The 14,944-nt window shown below is 38.4% G+C and overlaps 1 pseudogene; it reads left to right on the top strand.

Moving 5' to 3' along the window:
- Window positions 1–849: 849 nt before the first annotated feature.
- On the top strand, window positions 850–1,611 carry LOC118011757 (annotated as a pseudogene).
- The last annotated feature ends 13,333 nt before the right edge of the window (window positions 1,612–14,944 follow it).

Raw genomic sequence — 14,944 nt, forward strand, 5'->3', positions numbered from 1 at the left:
CATCCATAAAACAGGATTATAAAATAATTTATATGGAGCTATAGCAAAGTTTCTGAAACATTATAAGAGCTCAGGAAATCTTATATAGTACTAACTATTTTTATAGACTAACGTAAGACAGGTATGCCTCCTGGGATTTAGCAGATCTATCAAATTTCAGCTACCGGGTGCAATGATAAAGCAAAGCAAATTTCCTCTGAAGCACTCACAGATGTCTCCCGCTAGATTTCTGTAGCCCTAGAGTTTCTCTTTCAACTTCTTGGGGAATTGAGCAAGCAAGAACGGGAAGCCTGAGGGCATTGATTCTCAAAGTGTGTGCCAGCCAAAGTAAATTTCACTAACATGATTCCTTTATTTCTATTTATACCTGTTCTAAAATAGAAGATAATTCTCCTCAATAGAGCTAAAACCTCCGTAAGGAAATACTCTAACAGGTGATCGAGGGAAGTGAGAGTCCCACAACTTCTCAAATAAACATCTCCAAATCTAGTGAAATTAAATGACAGTGAATGAGCAAATATACTGAGTTTAACATGGATTTCATCACACTGGAAATATGTGGAAACATTTGATTATCTAATCACAAATTAGAAATGTGAATTATAATGTTGCAGTTAATCAACTCATAGTCTTAAGTTCCTGAGACGACAGGAAGGATGCATTTTTCTTTCTGATAGTCATCTTCTAAAAACAGAATTATTTCTACATAATTTCATTTTGATATTTAAATAAATGTGTACGCACAAACAGCACTTGTTATAAGAAGGAGAAAATATACTTATTTAAAAAAAGGGTAGAGAAGGGGCTGCAGCGCCGAGCGGAGGAGGCGGGAAGCCGAGCGCGAGCAGGGGCTGGGTGGGCACCATGGTCCGGGTCACCACCATCGAGGAGGTGAAGCGCAGGATCCAGGTTCTGCAGCAGCAAGCAGATGGCGCAGAGGAGAGGGCCGAGGGCCCGCAGCGGGAAGTGGAAGGGGAAAGGCGGGCCCGGGAGCAGGCCGAGGCTGAGGTGGCCTCCTGGAACCGTAGGATCAAACTGGTGGAAGAGGGGCTGGACCGCGCGCAGGAGCGCCTGGCCACTGCCCTGCAAAAGCTGGAGGAAGCGGAGAAAGCCGCTGATGAGAGCGACAGAAGTATGAAGATTATTGAGAACTGAGCCTTAAAAGATGAAGAAAAGATGGAACTCCAGGAAATCCAACTCAAAGAGGCCAAGCACATAGCAGAAGAGGCAGATCGGAAGTATGAAGAGGTGGCTCAGAAGTTGATGATTATTGAGGGGGACTTGGAACGCCCAGAGGAACGAGCTGAGCTGGCAGAGTCCCGTCGCAGGGAGATGGAGGAGCAGGTCAGACGGATGGACCAGAACCTTAAGTGTCTGAGGGCTGCTGAAGACAAGTATTCTCAAAAGGAAGACAAATATGAGGAAGAGATAGATGCTCACGGATAAACTCAAGGAGGCAGAGACCCGTGCTGAGTTTGCTGAGAGATCGGTAGCCAAGCTGGAGAAGACAGTTGATGATTTGGAAGATAAGCTGAAATGCACAAAGGGGAGCACCTCTGTACACAAAGGATGCTGGACCAGACTCTGCTTGACCTGAATGACATGTTGAGCACCCCAGTCCGGCCCTGCCGCTGCTCGTCCCTCTGACCCCGACTCCGCCTGAGGCCAGCCTGCCCCTGCCCGAAGCTGGCCTTGAAACTGAGGGCTGATCTCTAACTGGAAGGCTGCTTTCTCATTTTGCCGCCTCTCCCACCCCAACCCCTGTGTCTTTTTCGCCAAACCCTCTCTGCCTCTCCCTAGAAATTCCAGCTGGGCTTGAGGCTGAGCACCTTTGGGAACAATGTTCAAGGGAATGTGAGCACAATGCAAAGTGTCTTGAAAAGCATGTTATGATGTACACATTTTGTAATTACCGTTTTTTGGTGTTGTTGATGTAGCGACCATTTGTAAAACATTCCAAATAATTCCACAGTCTGAAGCAGCAGTCTAACCCCTTCCTCACATTTGGAAAGTAACTTTTCAGTTTAGTGCATACTGTCCTCTCCACAGAGGAGGGAAAGCCACAGGGGCCCGCCTTACTGAGAGCCAGAGCCCAGTAAGAGACCCACTCCAGGAAGCTTCATTGCTTTGGCCAAAGTACCAGCCAAATTAGAAAGGTGATTCCAGGAGGAGTGGCCAAAAAAGTGTGGCTCAGGGTTTCAGCTTTAAGGTATCTTTGAGCAACTTATTTTTTTTTTCCATCAGAAGTGACCAAACAAAGTAAGATGGTGAGACTTCTGAGACCAACCCTTATCCTATCTTTTACCCTAACTGCCCACAGAATGGATCATGTTCCCCTTATGTTGAGGTGACCACTTATTTGCTCTCCTGCCTCCTTGAAGGAGAAAAAGAAAATTATGTGTTTGCCACTGATTTAGCCATCTGAAACAAACTCATCTCATCATCCTTTGCCAGGTCCAAAGCTGCTGCCTCTAAAAGTGTCATCTCGTGCTTTGTATCAGTGAGTGCTGGAGAAATCTTGAATAGCTTATGTACAAAACTGTTTTTAAATTTTATATTATTTTGAAACTTTGCTTTTTAGGGTTGGGGCACATTAGCCACCCCGTCTGGCTGAGAACTCTCTACAGTCTGTGGGCTGACTCTGTGCTGATCTTTTAAAGTTTCTTTCCCTCCCCAATTCCCCTTTCTGGTGAGGTTTCTGTGAGGCCTGTTAGGTGTGCATCCTGCAGCTTATTGGCCTAAAATGCACTCTCCTTGGTGTGCTCTCTTTGAGGGCCGATTGGGAGAAAGAAACCAGCAGTGTAAACAAACTGTTTTGATACTGAAAATTGACAAGTGTCTTTTTGAAATAAAGAACCAGTCCCTCTAAAAAAGAAAAGAAAAGAAAAGAAAAAGGTATAGTATGACACCATCCCAAAAATGGGGATTAGTGATTAATTTTGTACAAGTTAGTATGTTGTTTCATTTATTTTAAAGTATATTTCCTTTCTTTTTTTTTTAAGATTTTTTTTATTTATTTATTTGCGAGAGAGAGATGAGAGACAGAGAGCATGAGAGGGAGGAGGGTCAGAGGGAGAAGCAGACTCCCTGCCGAGCAGGGAGCCCGATGCGGGACTCGATCCCGGGACTCCAGGATCATGACCTGAGCCGAAGGCAGTCGCTTAACCAACTGAGCCACCCAGGCGCCCCATAAAGTATATTTACTTTCAAACTAATTCCACAGTATACCTATTGAGCTACTGAACTAGAGCTTATTAGGTTACTATTTGGGCTGTCAGAAAATATTTAATAATTGTAGAAAATTCAAAAAATAAATCAATTGCCCAAACCATTGTTAATTGAAACAGACAAGTCTATTTCATAATCAGCATTATGTCAAAATATACCAACACTGTTTTTGATTGATGAATTTTTCCTTTTGACATAGTCATCATTACTGTGTAGGAAATTTCCATTCGTGAATTCAAAAATATAACTTCTTCCCTTTCTCATTCATCTCCTCTATCATCTGTTTGAAAGTATAAAGTTTCTACTTACCTATTCTTTCATTCATTTTCATATTCATCTTCATGGGCTAAGTTAAGCAGAAAAGAGTATGAGCACTCACTATTGAAAAGCTTCTAGTAAGTTGTATAAACAATTATTTCACATATAAAAGATATTGCAGTTAAGCTGCCAAAAATATTGAAAGCTGGCAACACCTGACTTGAAACTTAGCTTCTAATGTGACATCCACCCAAAGAGACTAGCCTATTTTCTGCTCAGGCTATGGAGTCATTACAACTGAAACATAAAGCATAAAATGTAATCAATCTATATCTTTTTTATAAGAAATGAAAGTTTTTGACTTGGAAGAAAAAAATCTCTCAACTGAATTTATTTCCACACCAAAAACAGATTAAATCAAAAGTGGAACATTTTCCTAGAGTTAACCTTTGCTCAGTGAATCACATATAAGATCTTCCTGATATATTTGAAATAACAAGTTTTGAAAGGAAAAGAGGAGGGTATAGAAATAACACTGGTGATGGAACTAAAAGACAGAACTTAATTCATGCCAGTGTGAAAGTATTAATTGTTTACAAAATAGTCAAGGAATATATGTTATAAATCAAACCTTGGATTAATGAAATTTGGTGTTAAGCTAAGAGAAAGCAAACCAGAAAACATTAGAGAATATTTCAAGAAGCTAAGTGTTATAAAACCCCAGCTATCTGGAACTCTTTGAATGCTTTATTATTTTGGACCCTCAGATTTTATAGGCATATAATGTTTTACCTCTGAAAGTTAAAGAACAAAATTTTGGTACATAACCGTTTCAAAAAGGTATTGTGCATTTCTCTCAATCCTTAAATAAAGAATTTTGCTGAGAATTTAATTCAGCTTCCAGATGATGGAACATCATTTTTATGAACATCTGCTATTTCACTATCTGTAAATCAAAGGCGTGTAAAACTGGCCTATTTTAAATGTCTCTAGACTTTGTACTTTGTAGTCCTACAACAGCTTTCAGTAGTAATGTGGTTTCCTCCTTTGAGGATAAATCGCTCTCTCTTCTACATGCTATCAGCATGTCTACATAAAGTATCATTCTAGAGTTTATTTTGTTTAATCTGCAGAAGACCTGCCAGAATTGTGTGCAAAATAATAATAAACATCTTCTGAAAGACCAATGAAACAAGGTGGCATTAAGCTAGGTGCTATTTCTTTAGCAGGAGGCCGTCTTTATTTGCCACTTAGTGGGAGATAAAATTTCTATTTGGGTTAGGTAATATTGCGAACCAGTAAATTCCAAATAGGTATTGTCATTTTAGGAAAATACAATTAGCATCAGAAAAATAATATATGTAGATTCAGACTCTTAATGTAGACTAATTTATATAACAACAACAAAAAAAACCTTTTAATTTAAAGGATAAATTATACCAGTGTTTTAAAGGTACTTACAGACAAAAATAAAACAATAAACAAATCATATTTATGTCACAACTTATGCACTTATTAAGAGAGATCGAGAACAAACAAATTGTTCCAGTAATTTTTTTATGTATGTTTGATCTCAGAATCTTAAAATTATAGTTTTAGGCATGGAAACTTCAAAGATGATCCTCTTCCTTCCTTTCTTTCATAGATGTCAACCTGATGCATTGATCAAAGTATGAGTTAATGGGGGAGCAAAGAGAACTGGAAACCAATAAACTTACATCTAGGTTTTTACTCTTCTTATTAATATATGTATTAATTAATGCTCAACAGAACAATCCTAATTATGTCAACTGTCAATTCTCACATAAAGACCACCAAAAAATAAATAAATAAATAAAATAAAAACAAAAACAAAGCTGTTGACAAGCAAAGCTAAGTGCATTAAATCTACTTCAGCAAGGGATATTATTATCTTGATTGTCTTAGTAATATTTCAAAGAAAGAGGATAGGGAAGAATATTTATAGAGTTTTGGAGTCTTCTCTCAAGTTATTTAAGGTGAGTCTTTCAAGGCAGGGGGATCTAGTTAGAATTGGACAAAGTTAGTGCCTTAATAGTTTAGGATCTGAGGTGAAAGCCTTAAAGTAGTCTTAATAAACTAATTGATGTTGTAAGAGGTGAGTTCTTTATTCAGGTGAGCAAACTGGTATTCTGACGAGTTATTTGCCCAGATGAGAAAACTGGTCAAGAAAAAATGCTTTGCAAGTGTTTTAAAGCAAACAACTAAGATGTTTATTGGTTTGAAGTCTGATTTAAAATTTCCTGGCTCAAAGTAAAGTGATGTTGACACACGTATCTCACATTACTTTCTGAGATTTGGTCTGAGCTCAGGAAAATTACTTATATCAGTTAGTGTCTCATTTTTCTCATTAGCAAAATGAAGCCCAAGCTCTTACTGGGATGTCAAAACATCTTAAATGTTTGACAGTTTTTATCTGTCAGCTATTGTCACAAAATTGAGGCCTTACAAGCCACTCCAAAACTCAGGAGCAAACAAGAGTAAGACTCTTTTTTGCTTATGCATTTGTGAGTCAACTGGGGTTCAGCTGATCTAGGCTCGGCTTACTCAAGCTTGACTCCAAAGTTTGGGTTGAATCCAAGTATTTTCCAAGTGTCTTTCATCCTCCTTGACAAGATGCTGCATGTTCTTCTCTTGGTAAAAAGAAAGAGCATAAGAGGGCAAATTCAAGCACTCAAGCTTATTTCAGGTCTTCGTGTGTGTTTGTAGTGTAAACCCTGATGATTGGGTTTTCTCTGTTTTGTAATGAAAGTGCCTGACTTAAGTTTCGATTGCCAAGGTACCCACTTCAAAGATGGCTGTCTCCAATAAACACCTTGCCAGCCACATGACCAGAAAAAGAACCAGGTGGTCCACTGCTCCCCTAAGTCTCCTTCGTTTTAGAGCTCTTGGTTGGTTTCAATAACTATTTGACCACTTGTTTTATCTCTTCCTGTGCTTTAAATGTTCATTGTTTTAAACTCACCAATACAGAGTGAGCCCAAAAACCCTAGGCCCCCACCCTCAACCCCAATAAAAGCAGAATTCCAGGCCTGCTCTCTTTTTCACTCTTTCTCTCTCCCCATGACCTCACTATATGGCACCAGGACTTGTAAACTTTTTTTTGCAAAGTTTCCTGATGGCAATTGCTGAGGGTGCTTCATAATAATAAGAACCACAAAGGCCAGCCCAGACACAGCCTTGGTTATCTATAGGGTAAGAGCAGCACATAACAATGTCACATCTCTTAAAATCCCCATTGGCCAAAGTAAAACTCAAAAATCCAACCCAAAAATCTATCCAAACTGAAGTCCAAAAATCAAGTCAAAAATCACCTGCCATGAGGCCATATAAAGGACTGAAGAATTGGGACTGGGTTTAGCCTTCAACCAGCCTCAGTTGGAGATGGTTTGGCATATTAGAAAGCCTCTGTGCAGGCCTAGAGAAGCACTCAAACGTGATTAACATGGATAGTTTCTCCCCCACATCATCCTATGTATCATTTCCACAAATCAGTTTCTAGCTTGTTAGAATTAGAAACTGATGAAATTTTTGGCAATGGGCCCATCAAGGAAAATAAAAAATACTGAAATACTGATTTCACATGAGATTGTTTTGATGTGAAATCACTTAAATGTACCCAATAAATCTATCACTTATAATGAATATGTAAGAGTCGTACAGAGTTTACATAAGTCTATGAGACAAAGCAGCTTCAGTGCCCCTTGATTATTCAAGTATCCCCCAAAGAGCTATCACTGCTCAAATTATATTCTTCCTTCTTTCTTTCCAAACTCTCAGTTGCTATTTCTGAAACTACAATGTCCTTTTGCTCCCATGAGCATACACTACGCTTTTGGTATAACTATAACAAAACTAATGATTACAGGGTGAATTATGAACTACAAAATAATTACTTAAAATTCACATGAAAGTGATTAATAATTCAAGTCAAAATTATCCAGGCAGTTATATGTTGTTATTTTTAAAGAAGACAATCCTGAATGGTTTTGGCCATAAGTCCAAATGTTAGTCCTAAAAGGATGAAGGTGTGAAATTATTGTGCCCACATTCCACCTGTGGCAAGATGCAGTACTAATGTAACTCATGACCTGGTGATTAGAGTGTTCTTTTGATTTTTTAATAACAACAGCAATTTATTTACCCTAAATAATAAATGATAAGAATAGATAAGACAAGCAATATTGCTGAGATGAAATCTCATATTAAGAAGATATTCTCAAGTTAAATTTTAATTCTAGTGTTCAACAGAAGCCATTAACTCTAAAAAACAATAAAATCTTCTATACTTACAAAAATTACTCGTATGAAATGTGAAAACATAGAAGTATGCTGAATCACTACTACTTTTACCCTCTCCATATTAACTATAATTTTTAAACCTTCTACAATATTTCTATTAAATTATAATAATACTGATAACTGGTTTATTTATTTAAAATTATTCTGAGCACCTTCTGTATGCCTGGTGGTATGCTAAGCATCAGAGATACAAAGTTGAAGAAAACTCAGTTTAGGAATGACTGGAGTTTTACTGGAAAAGTGAACAGTTATGCTTCTTTTTTCAACCATGGCGTGAGCACACCCCGTGAAACAAAGACTCTCTACCAGGCACACAAACTCTCCATGCTAAGTGTCCAGGATTGCTGCCTTCTAGCAATCCATTGTGAGAATAACAATTAGAAAATGCAGAAAACAGATGCATAGAGTACAAACCAAATACTCTGGGGAATTCAGAGGATGAACTCATCAGGCTTCATGAAGGATCTACTTTTGAACTTGCCTTGAGGAATGTAAACTTATGGGAAAGGAAAGAAACCATTGCTGGTAAAGAAAATCATTGGGTTGAAACATTGAATTAATAGAGAGTATCTTAGTTCAATCAGGCTGCTGTCATAAAATACCACAGGCTGGGTGGTTTCTAAACAACAGAAATTTATTTCTCACAGTTGTGGAAGCTGGGAAGTCCAAGATCAAGGTTCCAGCATGGCTGTGTTCTGATGAGGGTCTGGTCCATGCCTGGTGCCTCCTCACTGTGGCCTCACAAGGGGGAAGAGGCTAGGGATCTCTCTGGAGCCTCTTTCATAAAACACTAATCCCATTCATGAGGGTTCAACCCTCATGATTTAAGCACTTCTCAAACACCTACCTACTAATGTAATCACCTTTGAGTGGTAGGATTTCAACATATGATTGGGGGTGGGGGGAGACAAACATTCGGACAATAGCAGAAAGGAAGAATTAAAAAGTCATTATAATAATTGCATTAAACACACAAGACAGTTCTTGTTATACACTTTCCACTCTCACAAACTAACCCTTTTTCTACCTCACCCCTCACTGTTCCCCATATACTCCAAGTTCGAGTGTTGTTTCTTTGGTGGTTGAGGGTTGTGTTGGGGAAGATGTCCACCCATCCCATCATTTATTCAATCCAGCTACAATGAACTTCATCCTGTTCTGTGGACAAAGCCATATCATTCTTGGCTAAAGTCTTTGTACTGCTATGACCTCCTCCTGGAAGTCTATAGGCTTTAAGGAGGAAAAGTAAAATTTCTACATTGATTATTGCTGAAAAATATTCCTTCCGATTCTTTAGAAAACATGAACTCTTTGTTCTCTTCCTGTTTCCTATGACACAATATCAATCTGCCTCCATCTTCTCTCCTCCTTCACCCCCCATCATCTTCCCCTATGGCAGCAGCAATAGTTAAAATGCATTTGCTTTAAACTAAGGAAGCTGATGTTTCAGGGCCTCTCATTTGTATGTCACTTCCAAAGCCTTGAGAGAGACCAAAGGAATTATTGTCATTGGAGTAAATTTTTGTAAACTTGGCCAAAAAATAAGATGTTTTAACAACATCAATGAACACATCTGTTTCCACTCTAACAGCCCACTTGTGATATTTCTGTCTTGTTGAAGATGTATTACAGGGGCCGCTGGTATTTGGGGGATCCTACTAAGGGCAAGGTGAGTTGAGAATATATTTAGTGTGGGTAAAGTGGGCTATGTTTATACAGTTCACAGTCATTTCTGTGTATAATTAAGTTCTTGCTAGCCTCTCTGGTGTACTGTGCTTGCTTGCCACATCCCCTTGTTTACTCACCAAGGATTCTAACAGTAAAGTGAAAAGGTAGAGGTTTTATTTCTATATGAACGTGTCCTATGGCACCAAGAATTGAAAGAACGGGCAAAGTGGAAGAAGAAAAAAGTTTGAAATGTGTGGATCTAGACGCAAGTCTGTGGAAAATCCTTCAATAATCAAACCTGTAAAACTGTGAGCAAAAGATTCAGTTCTTGTGGTTGACTAGCCAAAACAGAAATGTCCTCCTCTCAAGAATCAATTCAATAGGGGCGCCCAGGTGGCTCAGTTGGTTAAGCGGCTACCTTCGGCTCAGGTCATGATCCCAGGGTCCTGGGATCGAGCCCCGCATCGAACCCCGCATCGGGCTCCCTGCTCGGTGGGGAGCCTGCTTCTCCCTCTCCCTCTGCCTGCCTCTCTGCCTACTTGTTCTCTCTCTCTCTGTCAAATAAATAAATAAATAAATAAAACCTTTAAAAAAAAAAAGAGTCGATTCAATAATACATTTACTATTATTAATTACTATTAAACACTCTTTGTGTTTTACCTCTTTTTTATGGCAATCATGGGAAAGAGAATTCATCAGAATCCCTGTCCTGGACACCATTCTGTAGCAGTAACTGAAGGTAGAGAAACGCCTATTTGTAAAAGCGTATGTTTTGTGCATTGCAATATGCATGAGCATGACAAGTTGCAAGACTGAAATAAACGTTTCTGAAATATCCATAAGAACAAACAAATGTCAATTTAACTGTGATAGAAAAAACCTAAATTATCTATCCCCTTTATAAAAAATAAGGTTAAAATTCATCATTGGAAGAGGTTATCAAAGAATCAGTGGCCAAAACTACAGGCCAAAAGGAGTGTTATAAACAGCCAATTAATAAATATACTGTATTTTTTTTTCCTGGATTTTGTGATTTTTTTTTCTATTTGCCAGCTTTTAAAAATTTGTGATTTATTATAATTTCTTTTTTCTCATTTAATAATTATGAACTTTTATGCTTAGCTTTATTCATAGTTCTGTTTTTCTTTTCTTCTTTTTTATTTATTTATTTATTTATTTCAGAGAGAGAGAATGAGAGAGAGCGAGTACATGAGAGGGGGGAGGGTCAGAGGGAGAAGCAGACTCCCTGCCGAGCAGGGAGCCCGATGCGGGACTCGATCCTATGACTCCAGGATCATGACCTGAGCCGAAGGCAGTCGCCCAACCAACTGAGCCACCCAGGCACCCTGTTTTTCTTTTCTTAAGGAAGGACTCCAAAATGATATAAGCTTCAAGCCCTACAAAACTGATATCTGCCCCAAATATATATAAGCATTTACACAGAGTTTTGAGGTCTTGGGTAAAGAATAGAAATAATACTGGAACAGTATAGTACAGCAGATCACAAAATTGATGATAAAAAACCTATATAGTAGTTCTTAATGAGGTACAGGCAATTTTGCCTCCCGGGGGACATTTGGCAATGTCTGGAGACATGTTAGATTGTCATAACTAGAAGGAATGCTACTGGCGTCTAGTAGGTAAAGGTCAAGGATGCTGTTACAATACACAAGACAGTCCTCCACGGCTCTCCAAATTATCTGAATTTGTCCAAGAATTATCTGATTCAAAATGTCAACAATGACAAGGTTGAGAAACCCTGACCTATACTAAGAATGCTAAATAGAAGATGAACTTGCACTTATTAGATCAGTGCTGAGACAAGGAAATAGCCCTTCTGACATGGATCAGTATGAATCAAAATAAGCTTGTGGACCCTCCCAGCTTGTCGAAGCCGATGACGTAGATCCGGGGTGATGGCAGGAGACAACTAGGCAAGAATTAGGAAATCTATTTGCCTGACATTCGTGGCTAAAATTTTCACTGATATCATACTGCCATCATACCTCTCTATCTAATTGTTATGACATCTTTATCTTTCAAAGTCTCAAGCTTCTCACCTGTAACAAGGAAATCATAATCCTTTATAGAGTTATGATACATTATTTTTAAGTGCAGAGTGTCCCTTCCTCCTAGAGTTCACAATATTGTGTTAGGATGGGGCTGATATGTGAGGCATGAACAGACATCTCCTTTCTGTCTTACACTCCCACTCACTTTTAACCCTGAAGGCCAGCATAGCCAGATGACATCAGTGGGAAAACCAGAAAACCTAGAGCAAGGTCTTAACTTCTCAGTTTTAAAAAGTCAGGCTAGATGCAAAATATTTAGAAGAATACCTACGGAGGGAGATGCTTGTTTTGCTTTGCTTTTTGCTTACGTTGTAGATCAGAGAAGAGCTTCTAAGCTGGATGGAAAAAGAGAAACCAAAGGAGTCTAATTGAGAGACTGACATGCTGCTCTGGGAAGTCCTGGGTCGTCTTCTCCTTCAGGTCAAGTGGGTGATGATGGAGCAGGGAGATGTAAAGAGAAGAGTGGACCTCTAAATGAGGTTGACAATCCAAGAGGAAAGAAGAATGACTTACTGTCTCCCTGAAACTTCTAGAAGCTATAGCTTCTCACACATGCCACCATGCCACGGAGCAGGAGAGCAAAAATGTCTGCAGGGACAGCTGGACAACCTGAGGTAGTCCCAGTAACTTTTTCATAGCCCCAGAGGAGTACTTGAGAGTGGCTGTCCCTTTCCAGTGTCCATGAGGAAAGCACAACAGTTAACAGAGAGAGAGACAGAGAGAGAGAGCTGGTAGATGTCACCCAGATATGAGGAAGAGATGCCAAACGGAAAGAGGCTTCAGTCCCCTCTCTCAGCAGCATATGAGGTCTAGGCTGTTTCAGCACGTGTCCTCGTGAAGGAACTTGCCACCTGAGAACTGCAGAGAGCTGTTGTACATTTCAGCGGAGGCCTGAAGAGAACTGATTAACACCCATCCTCCTGTAGCCTGTGTAATCTCCATGATTTAAAATCAAATTCAGACAGAAAGGAGAGAGGGAGGTAAAATCCTGAGTTTAACTGAGTTCAAACCTCGAATGCCTAAGAGAGATCTCAGAAATGATTAAATTAAAATTGCCTGGACATAACTAGATCACAGCTTCTAAGTTTAGTTTTATGACTGCACTTATGGGTGTTTATGGCTTGTGAAAAATCACACACTGTATGTATATATATATGGTTCTGTACTTCTCAACGAATCTTTCGTATTGTCTTGATGAAGTTTCAATTCAAAAAATAAATGTAACCCAGCAACAAAAATTTCCAGGTATTTTTTTAAAGAAAGGTGTGTAAATCAAGTAGAACAGAATACTGTTTTTAGAGAACTTTTTGGTCCCTAGAGAGGAAGAGAGAATCAATAGCCTGCCTAGAAGACAGACTGACGTGGGAAGCCACTGATAGATTAAACCTTGAAGAGCAAAGTGTGAGGCTTTTCTGAGAGCCAGCTGTCCTGTTTAAAGCTTGAATAAATATTTGCTGAGCAACACACTAGCCTGTAAAGGCATCATACTAATCATGGAACACAAAGAAAAATAAGAACATTTCTTGACTCCAAGAAGTCTGTAAGGACTTTTCCTTGTTTACTTGCAGTATAGACCTAAAGAGATAAAAGTCATGTCTTACATGGATTCTGATGAACACAAAGAGGTCAAAGCCTTGAACCTGATTGACATAAGCCAAACTGAGATTGAAATTAGAGATGATTTTGTCTCAAATAGCTCTAGTTACTGATAAGCCTGAAGCATTCAACACCCAATTGCAGGCTATTTGGCATCTACTACCAATCCTAAATAAAAAGGACAGCAGTAATTTGGTCCTGACTCAGCAAGACCTACAGGAGAGTATAGCTGAAAGACGCTAGGCTTCTAAACAAAACACAATGTCCAAAATCTTTGCATATTCCTAGAAAACATGTTTCATTTTTATTTACACTATATCTGTTTAAATATGAGATTGACAATTCAGATATTTAAAAATTAGTTGTTTTTTTTTCTTCTCTCGTAATAGATGAGATGTAATGAATGTTAGGGGAATCATAGGGTGCACTCTTTGACCCAAATTGCTGGAATAAAATACGTCTTTTTGCAGATGAAAGACATCTCAAGCATGTTGAGGTAAACTATATATACATATACATAGGCTCAAACATAATTGTCATCATCAATTTTCTGAGTTAGCGAGAAGCTCAACAGCAAATGAAACAAATACAGATGATCTCCCTGTGGTTGTCTCCAAATTATTCTTTTATCAATGCATAATTTCACACCATCAACCAACCCTGAAAATCCTAGGAAAGCAAACTAGATCTCCAGAATTAAAGTAAAATGAAAATCCAAGAATGGCAAACCCTATCTCTTTGATTGGAGCAAAACCAAAACATTCCAAGAAGGAATTCACATGCTTAATGGCTCCTGTGAAAGGAACATTAGTGAGGAGTTTAAGAGCAATGCTTAGAAATCCATTTGTGCCTGTCAATAACATCCCCCCTTTCAAGCTATTAGTCCATTAGAGACTACCGGCTGACTTGGTACAAAGCCGGACAATAGAAAAAGCACAACCATTGCAGGGAAAAGTAGCGAACTAAGTTTCTATTGTTGTTATTGTTATGGTTTTATCTGTTTTCAGATAAAAAGTAGCAGTAAATGCATTTGAGATTGACAAAAGAGCTGGTGGGAGGCAATTTCAGTGATCTGTAAAAAAAAATGTTAATATGGAGCATCTTCTTAATGAAAACCGTGTTGACTAACTTTTATAATCATTGCTATGTTATGCATGTCATGTTATTGAAAAGAGATAATAAATATCAAAGAGGTATAAAGAGTATTATTATCCTTATCATAAAGAGATAGATTTTCCCTTAGCATCATTTCCATAAGACTTTGTTCTGTTGTGCTGGCAAAAGCCCTGAAATCATTAAAAAAAAAAAAAAAAAATCATTACACATGAAAGAATTTTAGGCTTCCCCAATGGAACAGTTAATAGCAAAGGTATGAAGGATATTTTGGTCTTTCAAAACAGAGAGTAGCAAAAAATGAAACTTTGATGTCATTTCAAATTAATAATGACTTTCAAGATTGATTCTTGGATGGTAGTTGAAATAGAATGTGCCCCTAGAGTGAGCCTCTGCCTGCTTGGAAGCTGCACTTTATTAGAAAAGAACAATAGTGCCATCTACTGTCGAAGTGAGGTAGCACTCATATCAGAATGACCGGCAGATTTTTTCAAGTACTGTGATAAAAATCTTTAAACTATGTGATAATAAGGGTAAATTCTCTAAACTATGAAAGAATATAAGGACACTCCACATAAACAAGAACTACATTCAATGCTTTTTCCACCAGTTATTTTTGTACGCATTTATACCTTATTTAAAACACTGTTTTACAAACCATATAAAAAGTAAATTGAAAATAGACCTTA

The sequence above is a fragment of the Mirounga leonina genome, unplaced genomic scaffold, assembly GCF_011800145.1.
Source record: "Mirounga leonina isolate KUSES-001 unplaced genomic scaffold, KU_Mleo_1.0 Mir_151, whole genome shotgun sequence".
Classification (NCBI taxonomy): domain Eukaryota; kingdom Metazoa; phylum Chordata; class Mammalia; order Carnivora; family Phocidae; genus Mirounga; species Mirounga leonina.